Source organism: Chiloscyllium plagiosum, unplaced genomic scaffold, assembly GCF_037043375.1.
Source record: "Chiloscyllium plagiosum isolate Xiang-an unplaced genomic scaffold, Cpla_swu_hap1 HiC_scaffold_4, whole genome shotgun sequence".
In the NCBI taxonomy this organism is placed as follows: domain Eukaryota; kingdom Metazoa; phylum Chordata; class Chondrichthyes; order Orectolobiformes; family Hemiscylliidae; genus Chiloscyllium; species Chiloscyllium plagiosum.
This window is the reverse complement of record NW_028270142.1, coordinates 145329309-145350007: the sequence shown is the minus strand read 5'-3', so window position 1 is coordinate 145350007 and position 20699 is coordinate 145329309. Positions and strand designations below refer to the sequence as shown.

The 20699-nt window shown below is 43.7% G+C and overlaps 1 protein-coding gene across 5 annotated transcripts in view; it reads left to right on the top strand.

Moving 5' to 3' along the window:
- LOC122548759 (uncharacterized) overlaps nt 1-20699 on the top strand; it is a 70792-nt gene that overhangs the window by 31931 nt on the left and 18162 nt on the right. The gene's annotated exons all lie outside the window — the stretch shown is intronic.

Here is a 20699-nt window from a genome sequence, read left to right as displayed (position 1 = left end):
TCTTTTTTTTACTCTTACCAAAGTGAATCACCTCACACTTAGCTACATTGAACTCCATTTGCCACCTTTCTGCCCAGCTTTGCAGCTTATCTATATCCCGCTGTAACCTGCCACATCCTTCCTCACTGTCTACAACTCCTCCGACTTTCGTATCATCCGCAAACTTGCTCACCCAACCTTCTAACCCCTCCTCCAGGTCATTTATAAAAATGACAAACAGCAATGGTCCCAAAACAGATCCTTGCGGAACACCGCTAGTGACGGCACTCCAAGATGAACCTTTGCCATCAACTATTACCCTCTGTCTTCTTCCAGCCAGCCAACTCCTAATCCAAACCTCCAACTCACCCTCAATGCCATACCTCCGTATTTTTTGCAGTAGTCTACCATGGGGAACCTTATCAAATGCCTTACTAAAATCCATATACACTATATCTACCACTTTCCCCTCGTCCACTTCCTTAGTCACCTTCTCAAAGAATTCAATAAGGTTTGTGAGGCACGACCTGCCCTTCACAAAACCATGCTGACTATCCTTGATCACATTATTCCTATCCAGATGTTCATAAATCCTATCCCTTACAATTCTCTCTAAGATTTTGCCCACAACAGAAGTGAGACTCACCGGCCTATAGTTACTAGGGTTATCCCTATTCCCCTTCTTGAACAAGGGAACCACATTTGCTAGCTTCCAATCTTCTGGCACTACTCCTGTAGACAACGAGGACATAAAAATCAAGGCCAATGGCTCTGCAATCTCCTCCCTTGCTTCCCAGAGAATCCTAGGATAAATGCCATCAGGCCCAGGGGATTTATCTATTTTCACCCTTTCCAGAATTTCCAACACCTCTTCTCTACATACCTCAAAGCCATCCATTCTACTTAATTGTGACTCAGTATTCACATCGACAACAATGTCCTGTTCCTGAGTGAATACTGACGAAAAGTATTCATTCAGTGTCTCCCCAATCTCTTCAGCCTCCACACGCAACTTCCCACTACTATCCTTGACAGGACCTATTCCTACCCTAGTCATTCTTTTATTCCTGACATACCTATAGAATACAAATAAAAATAGCCTTAGGGTTTTCCCTAATCCTACCAACTAAGGACCTTTCATGTCCCCTCCTTGCAGCTCTTAGCTCTCCCTTCAGGTCATTCCTGGCTACCTTATAACTCTCAATTGCCCCAATTGAACCTTCACGCCTCATCTTTACATAGGCCGCCCTCTTCCCTTTAACAAGGGATTCCAATTCCTTATTAAACCACAGCTCCCTCACACGACCCTTTCCTCCCTGCCTGACAGGTACATATTTATCAAGGACACTCAATAGTTGCTCCTTGAACAAGCTCCACATATCAATTACGCCCTTGCCTTGAAGCTTACTTTTCCAAGCCACACATCCTAAGTCATGCCTCACCGCATCATAATTTCCCTGCCCCCAGCTATAACTCTTGCCCTGTAGTGCACACTTATCCCTCTCCATAACTAGAGTAAAAGTCACCGAATTGTGGTCACTGTCCCCAAAGTGCTCACCTACCTCTAATTCTAACACCTGGCCTGGTTCGTTACCCAGAACCAAATCCAGTATGGCCTCACCTCTTGTTGGCCTATCTACATATTGTGTCAGGAAACCCTCCTGCACACATTGGACAAACACTGACCCATCTAACGAACTTGAGCTATAGCTTTCCCAATCAATATCAGGAAAGTTAAAGTCCCCCATAACAACCAGTGGGCGGCACGGTGGCACAGTGGTTAGCAACCCTCCTGCACACATTGGACAAACACTGACCCATCTAACGAACTTGAGCTATAGCTTTCCCAATCAATATCAGGAAAGTTAAAGTCCCCCATAACAACCAGTGGGTGGCACGGTGGCACAGTGGTTAGCACTGCTGCCTTGCAGCGCCAGAGACCCGGGTTCAATTCCCGACTCAGGCGACTGTGTGGAGTTTGCATGTTCTCCCCGTGTCTGCGTGGGTTTCCTCCGGGGGCTCCGGTTTCCTCCCAAAGATGTGCAAGTCAGGTGAATTGGCCATGCTAAATTGCCCGTAGTGTTAGGTAAAAGGGGTAAATGTAGGGGTATGGGTGGGTTACGCTTCGGCGGGTCGGTGTGGACTTGTTGGGCCGAAGGGCCTGTTTCCACACTGTAAGTAATCTAATCTAATCTAAAAAACCACCCTATTACTTTCACTCTTCTCTTGAATCATCCTCGCAATCCTTTCTTCTACGATTCTAGGACTATTAGGAGGCCTGTAAAAGACTCCTAACAGGGTGAGCTCACCTTTCCTATTCCTAACCTCAGCCCAAACTACCTCAGATGGCGAGTCTTCATCCATCGTCCTTTCCACCGCTATAATACTATCTTTGACAAGCAATGCCACACCTCCCCCCCTCTTTTACCCCCACCTCTGACCCTACTAAAACATTTAAACCCTGGGACCTGCAACAGCCAATCCTGTCCCTGTTCTACCCATGTCTCCGTAATAGCCACAACATCGAAGTCCCAGGTACCAACCCACGCTGCAAGTTCACCTACCTTATTTCGTATACTTCTTGCATTGAAGTATACACACTTCAAGCCACTTTCCTGTTTACAGGCACCCTCCTTTGAAATTGATGCCATGTTCCTAACCTCCCTACACTCCAGGTCCTGCACCCTAAAGCTACAGTCTGGGTTCCCATGCCCCTGCAGAGTTAGTTTAAACCCCCTCCAAGAGCACTAGCAAACCTCCCACCAAGGATACTGGTGCCCCTCAGGTTCAGGTGCAGACCATCCTGTTTATAGAGGTCCCACCTTCCCCAGAAAGAACCCCAGTTATCCAAATACCGGAATCCCTCCCTCCTGCACCATCCCTGTAGCCACGCATTTAACTGTTCTCTCTCCCTATTCCTCGACTCTCTATCATGTGGCACGGGTAACAAACCAGAGACAACAACTCTGTTCGTTCTAACTCTGAGCTTCCAACCTAGCTCCCTGAAAGCCTGCCTAACATCCTCAGCCCTTCTACCTATGTCATTGGTGCCAATGTGGACCACGACTTCGGGCTGCTCCCCCTCCCCCTTAAGGACCCGGAAAACACGATCAGAGACATCACGTACCCTTGCACCTGGGAGGCAACATACCAAACGTGAGTCTCTCTCGTTCCCACAAAACCGCCTATCTGTGCCCCGAACTATCGAGTCCCCAATTACTATTGCTCTGCTCTTCTCCACCCTTCTCTTCTGAGTAACGGGGACAGGCTCCGTGCCAGAGGCCTGAGCCCCATTACTTACCCCTGGTAAGTCGTCCCACCCCCCCCACAAGTATCCAAAACGGTATACTTGTTCTTGAGGGGAACGGCCGCAGGGGGTCCCTGCACTGGCTGCTTCCTCCCAGTCCCCCTCACTGTCACCCATCTATCTGCCATCTTTGGAGTTACTACTTCCCTAAAGCTCCGATCTATGACCCGCTCTGCCTCCCGAATGATCCTAAGTTCATCCAACTCCAGCTCCAGTTCCCTAACACGGTCTTGGAGGAGCTGGAGATGGGTGCACTTCCTGCAAGTGTAATCGGCAGGGACGTCCATGGCATCCCACAGCTCAAACATGTTGCAAGAGGAACATTGCACTGCCTTCACTGCCAACCCTCTGAAAGTAACCTTTTTTAAAAAAACTGGGTCTAAGGAATACAACAAGCAAAATGCAGCACTTACCTACTTACCACAACGGGTCTTATTATTTAGGTTAGAGGAGGAGGGCGGGTGGGAGACACTACCTCTGTAGTGCCTCAGGTTCTTCTCCTGCGTGCTTTTAAAGGGAAAAAAACCTACCCAGGTAAGCTTACGCTCTACCTGCTTCTGGGTCCCGGCTGCCCCTCTGGTCTTCGTCACTTCCCCCTGCTGCTCCCGCTCTTTCTGTGAAGAGAAAAAAAACCACCGCTGCCCGCTACCGGTAAGCAATTTTAAAACAAACTGTCTTACCTTAGCTGCTGCTCGCACTCAAAGTGACCGTTGGTGTCGAAGGGTGAGTATTTATACTCACTGCTTTCCTTCCCGGCTGCCCCTCTGGTCTTCGTCACTTCCCCCTGCTGCTCCCACTGTATTCCTGAGGTATACAACTGTTGCTCAATGGTCTCTTGTTGAACAGTGTTACAAAATCTTAAAGGAAAGAATACGCACAAAATACACATGATATCACTGGATTGAGGAGGGGGGAGCTACTACATCGTAAAGAGTTAAAGAAAATATCTGTAATCAACCTGGTAATGGTCTGTAATGGTTTAGTATAGGGTGTTTTCTAATCAGTCTGTTCAGAGATGTTATTACACACCTCTGAAGGAGGTGGGACTTAAAGCTAGGCATCTTGGTTCAGAGGTAGAGACACTACCACTGTGCTACAAGCACCTTACCCATAGTCATCATAGGACAACTAGCTCAAGAAGGGATGGTGGTTTAGACTCCTGATTGATAATTCAGGACTTATAAGCATATCATGATACCATAAGAGGGATGTTAGGCATTGAATGTTAAAATGGACATAATAAATAGATTAATTTTGTTTTCACAAATTCTCAAAAATTGCTGGCAAGCCCAGCATGTGTTTACGAAGCCCTAATGAAGGAGGTTGGCATTTTTGAAAACAGTGTGGGACAATTGTTAGGAAGCTGGATCGGTGTGGATAGATATTTTTCTAATCAAACTGTTAAAGTTATTGTTGTATACCCAAAGAACAGATGAGACTTGAACCCAGACCTCCTAGTCCAGATGTAGTGCCATTACCACTGTACCACTAGGACCCTCAGCCGTAGCCAGAATGTGCAACCCTTGTCATGATTCAAAAACTCTCAATTACTGGTCAGATTCTTATTTTGGTTCACATGGGTATTTTTTGAAATGGAAGCTGATCAAGTTAACTCAAGAAACTATTGGCTGGTCAATTCTGCTAAACCAGAGTTAGACCACATGTACAGAAAAAAACGTGTTGTGTTCTGTTTTAGCTGGAGAGACCAATGTGTGACAGTTAAATATACTGTGAAGCTTTGTTTGATCATACTTGGATACTGTGCAGAGTCTGTCTCCATGTTACAAAAAAAAATTGTAAATGCTGGGGAAGGTGCTATGAGGGTCAATATCAGATTTAAGATGTCAGATTGAACAGTTTCGGTCTGTTTAGAAAAGTTAATGTTATATGATTATCTTTCTGATCTCAAAGTGTGAAGGGTTTGTTGTGATGTAGTGAACTTTCCACTGTATGAATGTGAAAAACAAGTGACCATGAATATAATGTAGTTAGTACTAAATAAGCTAAGAAATTAGGAGAAACCCCTTTACCCAAGGAGTGCTGATATTGTGGAACATCTTGCATAAGGAGTGGCTGTGACGGATAGGACAGAAGTCTTTAAAGCAAAGGTAGATAAGTTGATGAGGAGAAATGATGTGGAGGTGCCGGTGTTGGACTGGGGTGGACAAAGTTAAAAATCACACAACATCAGTTTATAGTCCAACAGGTCTTTTTGGAAGTCCTTCATCAGGTAAGGAGCAGCGCTCTGAAAGCTAGTACTTCCAAATAAACCTGTTGGATTATAACCTGGTGTTGTGTGTTCTTTAACTTTGTCCATGAGGAGAAAGGAAGAGAATGTTATGTTGGTATAGTTAGGTAAATTCTCCAATATTATATGTTGAGAAGAATTGCACACAACCTGGATTATGTTCCAACATAATGCATTCAGATGAAATGAATTTAATTTAGAAGTACTTAAAAGTTTTTGAAATACATCGATGCAAAATTCTTCAGTGACTTGTATTGTTGTTCCACCTAATTTGAAATCAATCAAATAAAACTTTAATTAACTATGGGCTCTAGAAGGAGCCACAAGGAAGTGTCTTGAATTTGCTTATTTGTGTGTTGGTGCAAGCTTTCAGCTTAACCAGAAGGAAACTTCTGCGCAGCCTTTTCAATTTACTCTTCATTTCTTGCTATTCAGAACACTGGGGTACATAAAGGTAAGGAATTAATTCTACTTAGCTTTATGATTTGTCTTAAACTACCATACCTCATGTCCTACCAATGCTTTTGGTGCACATAGACAAGACTATGGCATGGCATCAAGGAAGAAGAGTGAAACATGAACAGCTTTCCTCCTTAGAACTCCTGGGAGAAATGAAAGCTCGACATCCAAATCTCTGGGCACTCTCAAACCAATAGAGGTCCCAGCACTGACCCCGGAGCCACACCACTTGGTACATCTTAGCAGCACGAAAATGACACATCTGTGCTTTACCTCTCATTCCTATTTGTTTAATAATCTACTTTGCATGGCAAATTGCTACACTCTAGACAATAAGTTTTTATTGGCCGCAATAGCTTTTGAAGTTGCACCTTATCAATTACTTTTTTGGAATTCTATGTAATTCTATGTAAACTGGTTCCCTTCTATCCATAGCACATTTTACTTCTTCAAAGAATTCCATTAAGTTGGCTAAACATAATTTCCCTTTCACAAAGCCATATTGACTTTACCTAATTACCATAACTCCTAACTGCCCTGCTATAACATCTTCAACTTCATTCAATGACAAATGCTAAGCTAATTGGCCTGCAATTTCCTGCTGTCTCTCTTCCCTTTTTGAATAAAGGGTAACATTCTATTAGCTTTCTTAACTACTTGCTGAAACTATATACTAGCGTTTTGCAATTCACGCAAAGGACACCTAGATCCCTCTGCACCTCAGAACTCTGCAATCTCTCATGATATTGAAAATGTGTTTTTTTTTAATTTCCTACCAAAATGGACAACTTTACAAAAAAGAACCAATCTAATGGTTTTCCAATCTAATGGAGTCATCCCATATCTGTCGTATTTTGGAAAATTAATTTTCTCGCCATTTTTTTAAAGGTCTGGGATGAAGTCGATCATCACTGTCAACCAACTTGCTCTGTTCTTGCAGCACAGGTCTGCAGTCTTGTGAGTGTGAGGTTTTCATTTAATGCTTAGTGTACTTCCCTCTGAGTTGCATGTGATATTTCAGCATCTGTGGAGACAAATCAGAGTTAACATTTTGGGTCCAGTGACCCTACTTCAGAACCATTCTACCACAGATATTGCTAAACCTGCTGAGTTTTTCCAGCAATTTCTGTTTTTGTTTCTGATTTCCAACATCTTCAATTCTTTGGTTCTTTTTTGTAAAGTTGTCCATTTTGGCAGGAAATTTAAAAAAGAAACACATTTTCAATATCATGAGAGATTGCAGAGCTCTGAGGTGCAGAGGGATCTAGGTGTCCTTTGCGTGAATTGCAAAACGCTAGTATATAGTTTCAGCAAGTAGTTAGGAAAGCTAACAGAATGTTATCATTTACTGTGAGGGGAATTGAATACAAGTGTGGCGGTTATGCTTCAGTTATGCAAGGTACAGTATACATTTCTTTATTTAAAAAAGGATGTAAATGTATTGGAGGCAGGATAGAGAGGTTTGCGTTGAATGGGAAGATTGTCTTCCTTGAGGAAAAGTTAGACAGGGCAGATTTGTATCCGCTGCAGTTTAGAACATAGAGAAGTGATTGATTGTGAGAGATCTTGACAGGTTAGATGTGGAGAAGATGTCTCTTATGGGAGGATCTAGAAACACTTTATGGAGTCACTGTTCATGACAAAAAGTTCTCTCAGAGTCTTTGAATGAACGAATGATTTATTGGTCATGTATATTTTACAGTAAAATACGTAAAATATGGTGAAAACCTTTCATTTCTTGCAATAATCTGGTGCCATTTTGATAGTTTTTGAATAAGAGAAAATGAAAAGATATAGCCTAAAGAGAAGTCCCATCTATGTACGAGTTCTGAGCTGGTTCAGAATCATCACGGTCTTGCCAGACCCGATCCTCAGGCGTCACCTTTCATCACTGTGCTGATTCACCTTCGCCATCTCACGCACTGGGCTCACCAATATTGGAGACTATTCTCGTGGTCAATGTTGCTGTGGTGCCCCTCCATCACTACCAGTGCCAGACCCAGATAATGATGACCTTCAGGTGCTGTGCTTACCTCACTGACATCACCTCAGGTCTCACTCTCTCCTGTGCTGGGCTTGTGCTCTCCTCCGTGTTGGGCTTGCTCTCCCCTGCATCGAGCTCGTTCTCTCCCTTGTGTGCTGGACAAGGATTGAGAGACTTTGGAACCTTCTTTCCAGACAGCAGTAAAGATTAGGTCATTGAATATTTTTAAGACGGGGGATAGTTATGGTTTTGAAAAACATCAAAGTCAGTGGATATGAAGGAGTAAATTGGATGCTGGAGTTGAGGCCACTATTAGATCAGCCTTGATTTGATTAAATGATGGAGAAGGTTCAAAGAATCTGCAGAAGTGAAACAAGATTTTTAATTCACTTATACGATATGGTTGTCACTTGTCAGGCCAGCATTTATTGCCCGGGAGAGGGTAGGGGTGACCTCCTTCTTCAACTATTGCAGTCCACATGTTGTAGGTAGACCCACAATGCTGTTAGGGAGTGAAATCTAGGATTTTGACCCAGTCACATGAAAGGAACAGTGATATCTTTCCAAGTCGGGTTGGTGAGTGGATTGTAGGTGGTAGTGTTTAGACGTTTCTGCCAGATAATAGTGATTGTGTGTCTGAAAGTTGCAATCTAAGAATACTTGGTATATTTCTGCAGTGCATCTTGTGGATGTTGCATCTGAGCATCAACAGTGGAGCAAGGAGATGTCTGTGCTAAACAAGCAGGCTATTTTGTCCTTGATAGTGTCAAGCTTCTTGAGTGTTGTTGAAGCTGTACTTATCTAGCAAGGTGGGGAGTATTCCATCACCCTTCTGACTTCCACTTTATGGATAGGCTTTTGGAAGACAAAAAGTGAGCTACTGGCTTCTGTATTCCTAACCTCCGACTTGCTTTTGTAGCCACTCTATTTATGTGTCTAGTCCAGTTCAGTACCTAGTCAATGGTAACCAGGATATTGATAGTGGGGGATTCATTGAAAGTAATCCCATTGAATGTTATAGGGCAGTGATTAAATTGTCTCTTATTGTAGTTGGGTAATTGCCTGGCATTTGTGTGGCTTAAATGTTACTTGCCACTTTTCAATCCACATCTGGATATTTTTCAGGTCTTGTTGCATTCAAACATTGACTGCTTTAGTATCTGAGAGTCATGAATGGTGCTGAAATTATGCAATTGTAAAATCCATCTGGTTCACTAATGTCCCTTAGGGAAGGAAACTGCCATCCTTACCTGGTCTGGGCCATGAGTGATACCAGACTCAAGTCTTGACTCTTAACTCACCTCTGGGCAATTAGGGGTGGGAAAAAGTATTGGCCTAGACTGTGACAACCTCATTCTGTAAATTAATTTTTTTAAAAAGTCAGTGAATATCTCAAATTCTGGCCATTGATAGAATAGCTGAAGATGGCTGGATCAAGGATACTAACCTAAGGAACACCTGCAGAGTTGTCCTTGAACTAAGATGACTAACATTCAACAACCATGCTGTTATGACCCAGATATGACAGCAGCCAGGGGCTGCTGTCCCGTTTAATTCCCATTGATGCCAGTCTTACTCTCAGTCAAATGCAGCTTTGATGTCAAGGGTGGTCACTCTCACCTCATACCTGTAATTCAGCTATTTTCTTCATGTTTGAACCGAAGCTATAATGAGATCAAGAGCCTAATGGCCTTGGCAGAACCAAACTTGGTGTCAGTGACCATGTTATTGCTGAGTTGGTGCTGTTTGATAATACAGTTGATGACAGCTTCCATTACTTTACTGATGATTGAGAATAGGTTGATGAGGTGGTCATTTGGTTGGTGTTGGATTTGACTCCCTTTTTGTGTACAGGACATACATGGCTAATTGTTGTGTGATGCTAGTGTTATTGCAGTTTCAATATAGTGTGGGGAAATTTGAGGCTATACACTTTGGCAGAACAAATAAGAGGGGCTGGATATTATTTAAATGGAGAAAGATTGAAGAAAGCTGTGGAACAAGAGGAATTTGAAGTTCATTTGATCAATCACAAAAAAAGTTAGCATCCAGGTTCAGGGGGTAATATAGAAGGCAAATGAAATGTTGCCCTTTATTTCAAAGAGAACAGAGTATAAAAGTAGAGAGGTTTTGTGAACACTGTAAACAGTTTTGGATCCCTTATCTAAGAAAAGACATACTGACATTTGAAGCAGTCCAGAGAAGATTCACCACTCTGATCATGGTTTCAAAGGGATTGTATGAGAAAAAGTTGAGTTGATTGGGCCTAAATTTGTTGGAATTAAGAAGAATGAAAGTAACCTTAATGAAACATACAAGATTCTTAGGGGATTGGACAGGCTAGATGCAGAAAGATTGTTTCCTCTTGTGGGAGAGCCTAGGACAGATGGCATAATTCAGAATAAGGGGTCGCACATTTAAGACAGAGATGAGGAGGAATTTCTTGTCTCAGAATCTGTAAAATTCTTTAATATGGAGGGCTGTTGAGTCTGGGGTGGAAAGTATATTCAAGGCTGAAAAGAAAGCTTTTTTTATTTAAATTGTGAAATCCAGTGTTGTGGAGGAAAGAGGTGTTGAGCATTAGCAGATTAATTGTATGGTGGAACAGACTCAGTGGACTGAATGGCCTACTTCTGTTCTTATGTGTTATGGTCTTATGCTCCTAATAAGTGTGATCCGTAATCTTTATAGTATTTTGCATGAAATTAAATGCACAGAAATCAGAAAAAGGCCTGTGAGAGAAAACGTAGGGTGGTCAACATACATTTCACACAATCCCATTCTCGGACAGTTCTATGAACAGAGAGGATAGGATGCCTTCCAAGAATCCCGAGACTTTATATACTGCAATGAATGCACTAAAGGACATCTAGGTATTTTGAGCTAGTATAAAGTGTACTGTTTGGTTGGTAGGTCTATCATTGGAAGAATAATCGTCATACAGCATGGCAACAGACCCTTCGTCCAACTAGTCCACATCTACCATATTCCCAAACTAAACTGGACCGACCTGCCTGTGTTTGGCTGATATCCCTCCAATTCATGTACTTATCCCAAATGTCTTTTAAACGTAACTGCTTCATCCGGCAGTTCATTCCACAACTAACACTTTCTGCGTAAAAAAAAAATGTTGTCCCTCGTGTCCTTTTTAAATCTTTGTCCTCTCACCTTAAAAATATACCTCCTAGTTTTGAACTCCCTACCTTAAGGAAAAGACTTTGGCTATTCATCTCATCTATGCCCCTCTCAACCTCCTAGGCGTCAGTGAAAAGCCTATCCTTATAATTTAAACTCTTCATTGCAGCAATTTAATAATATCCTTCCTATAACAAGGTAACTAGAACTGTACACAGTATTCCAGAAGCAACCTTACCAATGTCCTCTACAACCTGAACTTGACATCCTAATTTCTATACTCAAAGGTCTGAGCAATGAAGGCAAGTATGCTAAAAGTCTTCTTATCTACCCTGTCGACCTGTGATGCAAATTTCAAAGAATTATGTACTTGAACTCCTGGGTCGCTGTTTTGCAACAATACACAGGGCCCTACCATTAACTGTATAATTCCTATCATTGTTTGTTTTACCAAAACTCAATACTTCACATTTATTCAAATTAAACTCCATCTGCCACTCCTCAGCCCATTGACCCAATTGATCAAAATCTCTTTGTAATTTTAGATAACCTTCTGCACTGTTCATTATACCAACAATTTTTTGTCATCTGAAAACTTACTAACCATGCCTCCCAAGTTCTCATTCAAATCATTTGTAAAAAATGACAAACAAAAGTGGATCCAGCACCAATCCATGTGGAACACCAATGTCACAGGTCTCCAGTCCAAACAAAAACATCCACCACCACCACCCTTTGTCTCCTACCGTAAAGCCAATTTTGTATCCAATTAGCAAGCTCAGCCTTAATCTCATGTGATCTAACTTTACTAATTAGTCTACCATACGAAATCTTATCAAAGGCTTTACTAAAGGAGATGTCATGGTCTGTCACTTATGCTATTTATCTTCCTTGGTCTAGGAGTCAACCTCTTTGACCATGGAGGTTAAGTATTCTTCCTAGTCATAGGCTACTGCTCCACCTCAGTTGAAGTCAAGCAGCTGCAGTTTCATACATCTGAAGCAGTGATTATACTGAAAGATATATTCCCAGACCATATAACCTCAGACAATGGACCACAGTTTCCCAATTATTAACTTATAAAGAGTTTGTGATTGTATGAATTTATCCGTATTACCAACTCACCATAATTGCCTGAAGCAATTAGGAGGTGAAGCTGAAATGTGAATATACAATGAAAGCATTGCTGAAGAATGATGTCATCCAACTTGTGTCTCTGAGCTATTGCTCAACTCTATTTCAAAATTGTTGAGCATATATGTGAACTCTTCATGTGAAGAAGGCTGAAAACTCAACTCCCTACTCTTTTAAGTATACTCATGCGGTGAATACAAGCCAATGCCATGGTCAAAGCGAGGAGAAAGAGGATGAGTATCATTCTAGCCATATGTGGAACTATGTCAGACATCAAAACTTATCAGATCGGCAGTCTGGATTTGAACAAAAATTAATTTGCAAGTGGTGAAATAGATTCAAGGGGTCTACCACTTTCAGACTGAAAATGATATGGTACATCAGAAGAGATGTATGCTAACTTCTACACTGAAGTTGTAGCAATGGTCAATGCCGTCAAATAGATCAAATAGAGTGCCACAAGGATCGGTGCTGGGTCCACTACTTTTCACCTCTATATAAATGATTTGAATGTGAGCATAAGAGGTATAGTTAGTAAGTTTGCTGATTACACCAAAATTGGAGGTGTAGTGGACAGCGAAGAAGGTTACCTCAGATTACAACGGGATCTTGATCAGATGGGCCAATGAACTGAGAAGTGGCAGATGGAGTTTAATTTAGATAAATATGAGGTACTGCAGTTTGGGAAAGCAAATCTTAGCAGGACTTATATACTTAATGGTAAGGTCCGAGGGAGTGTTGCTGAACAAAGAGACCTTGGAGTGCAGGTTCATAGCTCCTTGAAAGTGGAGTCGCAGGTAGATAGGATAGTGAAGAAGGCGTTTGGTATGCTTTCCTTTATTGGTCAGAGTACTGAGTACAGGAGTTGGGACATCATATTGCAGCTGAACAAGACATTGGATAGGCCACTATTGGAATATTGTGTGCAATTTTGGTCTCCTTCCTATCGGAAAGATGTTGTGAAACGAAAAGATTCAGAAAAGGTTTACAAGGATGTTGCCAGGGTTGGAAGATTTGAGCTACAGGGAGGGGTTGAATAGGCTAGGGCTGTTTTCCCTGGACTGTTGGAGGCTGACCTTAGAGAGGTTTATAAAATCATGAGGGGCATGGATAGGATAAATAGACAAGTCTTTTCCCTGGGGTAGGGTAGCCCAGAACTAGAGGGCATAGGTTTAGGGTGAGAGGGGAAAGATATAAAAGGGACCTAAGGGGTAATTAAGGGTCAGAGGGTGGTATGTGTATGGAATGAGGAAATGGCGGAGGATAGTACAATTGCAACATTTAAAAGGCATCTGGATGGGTATGTGAATAGGAAAAGTTAGGAGGAATATGGGCCAGGTGCTGGCAGGTGGGACTAGATTGGGTTGGGAATCTGGTCAGCATGGACGAGTTGAACCGAAGGGTCTGTTTCCGTGCTGTACATCTCTATGACTCTATGATAATAGATTTTCGCTAAATATTGGCGAAATTGGCACTGGTCATGTGGCTGTTATATGTTAAGGAGATAGTGAGGTTTGCAGATGCTGGAGATCAGAGTCGACACTGCTGAAGCCAGGTGCCAACTCTAAGACACTTCCTCTTATCACCCCCTTGACCATCACCAAACCATCAACTTCCGGACCATACACAACCTCATCACCCCAGTATTTGGAAAGGCAAGGACTGATTCAGGACAGTCAACATGGTTTCGTGCGTGGGAAATCATGTCTCACAAACTTGATTGAGTTTTTTGATGAAGTAACAAAGAAGATTGATGAGGGCAGAGCAGTAGATGTGATCTATATGGACTTCAGGAAGGTGTTCGATGAGGTTCCACATGGGAGACTGACTAGCAAGGTTAGATCTCATGGAATAAAGGGAGAACTAGCCATTTGGATATAGAACTGGCTCAAAGGTCGAAGACAGAGGGTGGTGGTGGAGGGTTGTTTTTCAGACTGGAGGCCTGTGACCAGTGGAGTGCCACAAGGATCAGTGCTAGGCCCTCTACTTTTTGTCATTTACATAAATGATTGGGATGCGAGCATAAGAGGTTCAGTTAGTAAGTTTGGAGATGACACCAAAATTGAAGGTGTAGCGGACAACGAAGAGGGTTACCTCAGATTACAACAGGATCTGGACCAGATGGGCCAATGGGCTGAGGAGTGGCAGATGAAGTTTAATTCAGATAAATGCGAGGTGCTGCATTTTGGGAAAGCAAATCTTAGCAGGATTTATACACTTAATGGTAAGGTCCTAGGGAGTGTTGCTGAACAAAGAGACCTTGGAGTGCAGGTTCACAGCTCCTTGAAAGTGGAGTCGCAGGTAGATAGGATAGTGAAGAAGGTGTTTGGCATGCTTTCCTTTATTGGTCAGAGTACTGCGTACAGGAGTTGGGATGTCATGTTGCGGCTGTACAAGACATTGGTTCGGCCACTGTTGAATATTGCGTGCAATTCTGGTCTCCTTCCTACCGGAAAGATGTTGTGAAACTTGAAAGGGTTCAGAAAAGATTTACAAAGATGTTGCCAGGGTTGGAGGATCGGAGCTACAGGGAGAGGCTGAACAAGCAGGGGCTGTTTTCCCTGGAGCGTCAGAGGCTGAGGGGTGACCTTATAGAGGTTTACAAAATTATGCGGGGCATGGATAGGATAAATAGACAAAGTCTTTTCCCAGGGGTCGGGGAGTCCAGAACTAGAGGGCATAGCTTTAGGGTGAGAGGGGAAAGATGTAAAAGAGAGCTAAGGGGCAACTTTTTCATGCTGAGGGTGGTATGTGTATGGAATGAGCTGCCAGAGGATGTGGTGGAGGCTGGTACAATTGCAACATTTAAGAGGCATTTGGATGAGTATATGAATAGGAAGGTTTGGAGGGATATGGGCCGGGTGCTGGCAGGTGGGACTAGATTGGGTTGGCATATCTGGTCGGCATGGATGGGTTGGACCGAAGGGTCTGTTTCCATGCTGTACATCTCTATGACCCTATGACTCAGGGAATCTCCCACCCACAGCTTCCAACTTCATAGTTCGGGAAACCCGCACTGCCTGATTCTACCTCCTACCCAAGATCCACAAACCTGATTACCCTAGCCAACCTGTCGTCTCTGCCTGCTCCGCCCCACCAAACTCATCTCCACTTGCCTCGATACTGTCCTTTCACTCCCGGTCCAGGAACCCCCCCCACATACGTTCGGGACACCACCCATGCCCTCCACCTCCTCCAAGACTCTGTTTCCCTGGTCCCCAACACCTCATCTTCACCATGGACATCCATTCCCTCTACACCTCCATCTGCCATGACCAGGGCCTCCAAGCCCTCCGTTTTTTCTCCCGACGTCCCCACCAATACCCTTCCATGGACACTCTGATTCGATTGGCTGAACTGATCCTCACCCTCAACAATTTCTCTTTCCAATCCTATGCCACAGCTATGCATGCCTCTTTGTCAGTTACATAGAACAGTTCATCTTCCAGAGATACACCGACACCACCCCCCCACCTGTGCTTCTGCTACATTGATGACTGCATCATGGCACCTCATGCCCCCACGAGAAGGTCGAACAGTTCATCAGTTTCACAAATGCATTCCACCATTAACTTCTAATTCACCTGGTCCATCTCTGACCCTTCCACCCCCTTCCTAGCCATCTCCATTTCCATCCACAAGGACCAACTCAACACTGACATTTTTTACAAACCCACCGACTCCCACAGCTACCTGGATTATACCTCCTCCCACTCTACCTCCTGTCAAAATGCTATCCCGTATTCCCAATTCCTCCGCCTCCACCACATCTGCTCCCAGGACGACCAGTTCCACCTCAGAACACACCAGATGGCCTCCTTCTTTAAAGACCAAAATTTCCCCTCCCACATGGTTGAAGATGCCCTCCAACGCATCTCATCCACGTCCCGCACCTCCATCCTCGAACTCCACCCCTCCAACCGCAACAAGGACAGAATCCCCCCCCGGTCCTCACCTTCCACCCCACCAACCTCCGCATAAAGCACATCATCTGTCAACACATCCGCCACCTACAAATGAATCCCACCACCAGGGATATACTTCCCTCCCCACCTCTGTCCGCTTTCCGCAAAGACCGCTCCCTCCGCAACTACCTGGTCAGGTGCGCGCCCTCTAACAAGCCACCCTCCCTTCCCCTGCCACAGCAGGAACTGCAAAAGCTGCACCCACACTTCCCCCCTCACCTCCATCCAAGGCCCCAAAGGAGCCTTCCACATCCATCAAAGTTTCACCTGCACCTCCACCCATGTCATTTATTGTATCCGTTGCTTCTATTGCGGTCTCCTCCACATTGGGGAGACTGGACGCCTTCTTGCAGAGCGCTTTAGAGAACATCTCCGGGACACCCGCACCAATCAACCCCACCACCCCGTAGCTGAATATTTCAACTCCCCATCCCACTCTGCCAAGGACACGCAGGTCCTGGGCCTCCTCCATCACCACTCACTGGAGGAAAAACGCCTCATCTTCCGCCTCGGAACCCTTCAACCCCAGGGCATCAATGTGGACTTCACCAGTTCCCTCATTTCCCCTTCCCCACCTTACCCCTGTTCCAACTTTCCAGCTCAACACCATCCTCATGACCTGTCCTACCTGTCAATCTTGTTTCCATCTATCCGTTCCATCCTCCTCTCCGACCTATCACCTCCATCCACACCTCCATCCACCTATAGCACTTTTAGCTACCTTCTCCCCAGCCCCACCCCCTCCCATTTCTCTCTTTACCCCTGAGGCTCCCTGCCTCTATTCCTGATGAAGGATCCGGCCCGAAACGTCGATTCTTTTGCTCCTAGGATGCTGCCTGACGTGCTGTGCTTTTCCAGCAACACACTCTCAACTATTATATGTTAAGGCAATGGAAATTACACAATGTGACATTGAGCCATGTTTATACCCTCCGCATTCTCATGGCAAAATGATACCTCCAAGAAGTTTCTTTCATAAAGTTAAGATTTTCCTAATGTCAGCACACCCTGTAAATATCATGTATTAGTCACAGAGTCATATGGCATGGAAACAGATGCTTTGGTCCAACCAGTTCATGCTGAACATAATCCCCAAGAAAAGTTGTTCCACCTACCTGCTCCTGGCCCATATCCCTTCATACCTTTCCTATTTCTGTATCTATCCAAATGTCGTTTAAACATTGTAATTGTACCTACATCCACCACTTCCTCGAACCACTTTGTGTAGCATTTTTTAAAATTCTCTCTCCTCTTACCTCAAAAATGTGCCCTCTGGTCTTGAAATCCCCCATCCTACAGAAAAGACAACTACCATTAACTCTGTCTATACCTCCCATTATTTTATGAACTTCTATCAAGTTGCCTGTCAACCTCCAACACTCCAGTGAAACAAGACCCTGCCTTTCTTTATAACTCAAACCTTTCATACCCAGCAGCATCCTGGTAAATCTTTTCTGAACTCTTTCCAGCTTTTCTCTTACTGGGTGACCAGAACTGGACACAGTATTCCAGAAGAGGCCTGACCAAAGTCCTGGGAGTTGCAGTGAGAGAGAGACTCCCTGAGATTCTTGTAGAGAGAGGAGGAAAACTTCTTCAAGGCAGGCATCCTTGCAAGAGGATTCGCAGTAGGGTTAAAATCAACGAGGTAAAAACAATGACTGCAGATGCTGGAAACCAGATTCTGGATCAGTGGTGCTGGAAGAGCACAGCAATTCAGGCAGCATCCGAAGACAGGCAAAATCGACGTTTCGGGCAAAAGCCCTTCCTGATGAAGGGCTTTTGCCCGAAACGTCGATTTTGCCTGTCTTCGGATGCTGCCTGAATTGCTGTGCTCTTCCAGCACCACTGATCCTGACCAAAGTCCTGTTCAACCTCAACCTGACTTTCCAACTCCTATACTTAAAGGACTGGTAATGAAGGCAAGCATGTCAAATGCCTTTTTAACCACAATGTCTATATGTAATTCAAACTTTAAAGAATTTGAACTTTTCCACTGCTTACCTTCCACATTCTCATCCAAATGATATACAAATGACAAATAAAAGAGCTCGAAATTGAGAATATTAGAAGAGCATCAGAGTGTAGGAACTGATAATGTATTTAGATTATGTCACTGAATGGGCAGTATATAGATAAGAAATAGGGGGCTGGGGATAAATCATTGGAGAGCACTAAAGGCAATTGTACAGAAACAGGAAGAGAAGCCATAGCACATTATATAAAGATTATGATCGGATAAATAAGAATGAAACCAGGCAAGTCCAATTCAATCCCACTGAACGGGTGTGGAGTGTTGGGGAGAAGTATGGTGTGGGCTGCCATGTCAGTGGTTCCAGACGGCTCAAGGACAGGGAAGGATCGTTTACCTTTATCACAGTCATATAGCATGTCATTTATAACTCTGATAGTTACAGAAATTTGATTGGAAGGGTTCAAATATCGAGTATGTGAATACAATATTAAATTCTTAAGTGACCAGCTGTTTTACTTAGGGAAACTAAGAAGTTAATTTTCTATCACATCCTGTGTGACTTGTCATGTGATCTAATAGACTATTTCCTTTTACAGTAAAATAATTGTCCTCAGACCATTCTTGTTGACAATAATAGGCTTCTCAGTTACTTTCTGACCTCTAACCTTTCTGTAGTTATAAAGACTGATGCTACAAAAGTAGCACCAGGAGCATACAACTGTTTCATAGTCTTTCAGACAGATTGAATAAGAATTGTGCTGCATATGTCCAACTCTCCTGGCAATGTCGTTTAAATCATATTACTAACCCTTGGTTTATGTTACTTGCCAACCTCCGTTTTCATAAAACTTACTGAGAAGCCAAAAATCCTCAGCTGCTTTGAGGCAAATGTCAGACAGCGTGACACTTCAGTGGCATGGCACTTCCGCAGACCATAAGGAACCCACTGCTCAGCTTTGCCACATGGATTGCAATAGTGCAAGGTGGGACTTGCCACTACTCTCTCAAGGGCAGATAGGGAGCAAATGCTGGTTTTGCCAATGACATCCACATCCCATGAATGAATTTAAAAACTGCTGAAGATGGTAGCTTCTTAACCGATATCCATCTGAATTTTCAAACAACACAATTCATCCCTTCTCTGTCTCTGCAATCTTAAGAAGGATGGTACACCTTCTCTTCATGCAGATCCACCACTGCAATGGGCAACAAGAAGAGAAAGTTAATGACAAAGAGAATGATGATGAAAACAAAACCACCCAGGTTCACAGTTGTCTTTTAGGATAGTGATATCAAGCATCTAGCCTTACTCCTCAGGGCACCATATGAGTAGACAGACCGTGGGAAGTGAAACCAGCAAAACGATCTTGAAATGCAGCCAATGGTGGTTTCTGAAGAACATAAGGAATCAACCACTCCACCTAGAGGAAGCACAGAATGGGTTTTGATAAGAGAATATCATACTTCCTCCTCAGTGCACCTTAAATGGGAAGGGAGAATGGGTCTGAATTGCTGCTGGCAGTCTGACCTTCGGAGAAACAGTCATAGAGTCATAGAGATGTACAGCACGGAAACAGACCCTTCAGTCAACCCGTCCATGCCGACCAGATATCCCAACCCAATATAGTCCCACCTGCCAGCACCCGGCCCATATCCCTCCAAACCCTTCCTATTCGTATATCATCCAAATGCCTCTTAAATGTTGCAATTGTACCAGCCTCCACCACTTCCTCTGGCAGCTCATTCCATACACGTACCACCCTCTGTGTGAAAAAGTTGCCCCTTAGGTCTCTTTTATATCTTTCCCCTCTCACCCTAAAGCTATGCCCTCTAGTTCTGGACTCCCCGACCCCAGGGAAAAGACTTTGTCTATTTATCTTATCCATGCCCCTCATAATTTTGTAAACCTCTATAAGGTCACCCCTCAGCCTCTGACGCTCCAGGGAAAACAGCCCCAGCCTGTTCAGCGTATCCCTGTAGCTCAAATCCTCCAACCCTGGCAACATCCTTGTAAATCTTTTCTGAACCCTTTCAAATTTCACAACATCTTTCTGATGGGAAGGAGACCAGAATTGCACGCAATATTCTAGCAGTGGCCTAACCAATGTCCTGTACAGCCGCAACATGACCTCCCAACTCCTGTACTCAATACTCTGACCAATAAAGGAAAGCATACCAAACGCCTTCTTCACTATCCTATCTACCTGGAACTCCATTTTCAAGGAGCTGTGAACCTGCACTCCAAGGTCTCTTTGTTCAGCAACACTCCCTAGGACCTTACCATTAAGTATATAAATCCTGCTAAGATTTGCTTTCCCAAAATGCAGCACCTCACATTTATCTGAATTAAAGTCCATCTGCCCATTGGCCCATCTGGTCCGGATCCTGTTGTAATCTGAGGTAACCCTCTTTGCTGTCCACTACACCTCCAATTTTGGTGTCATCTGTAAACTTACTAACTGTACCTCTTATGCTCGCATCCAAATCATTTATGTAAATGACAAAAAGTAGAGGGC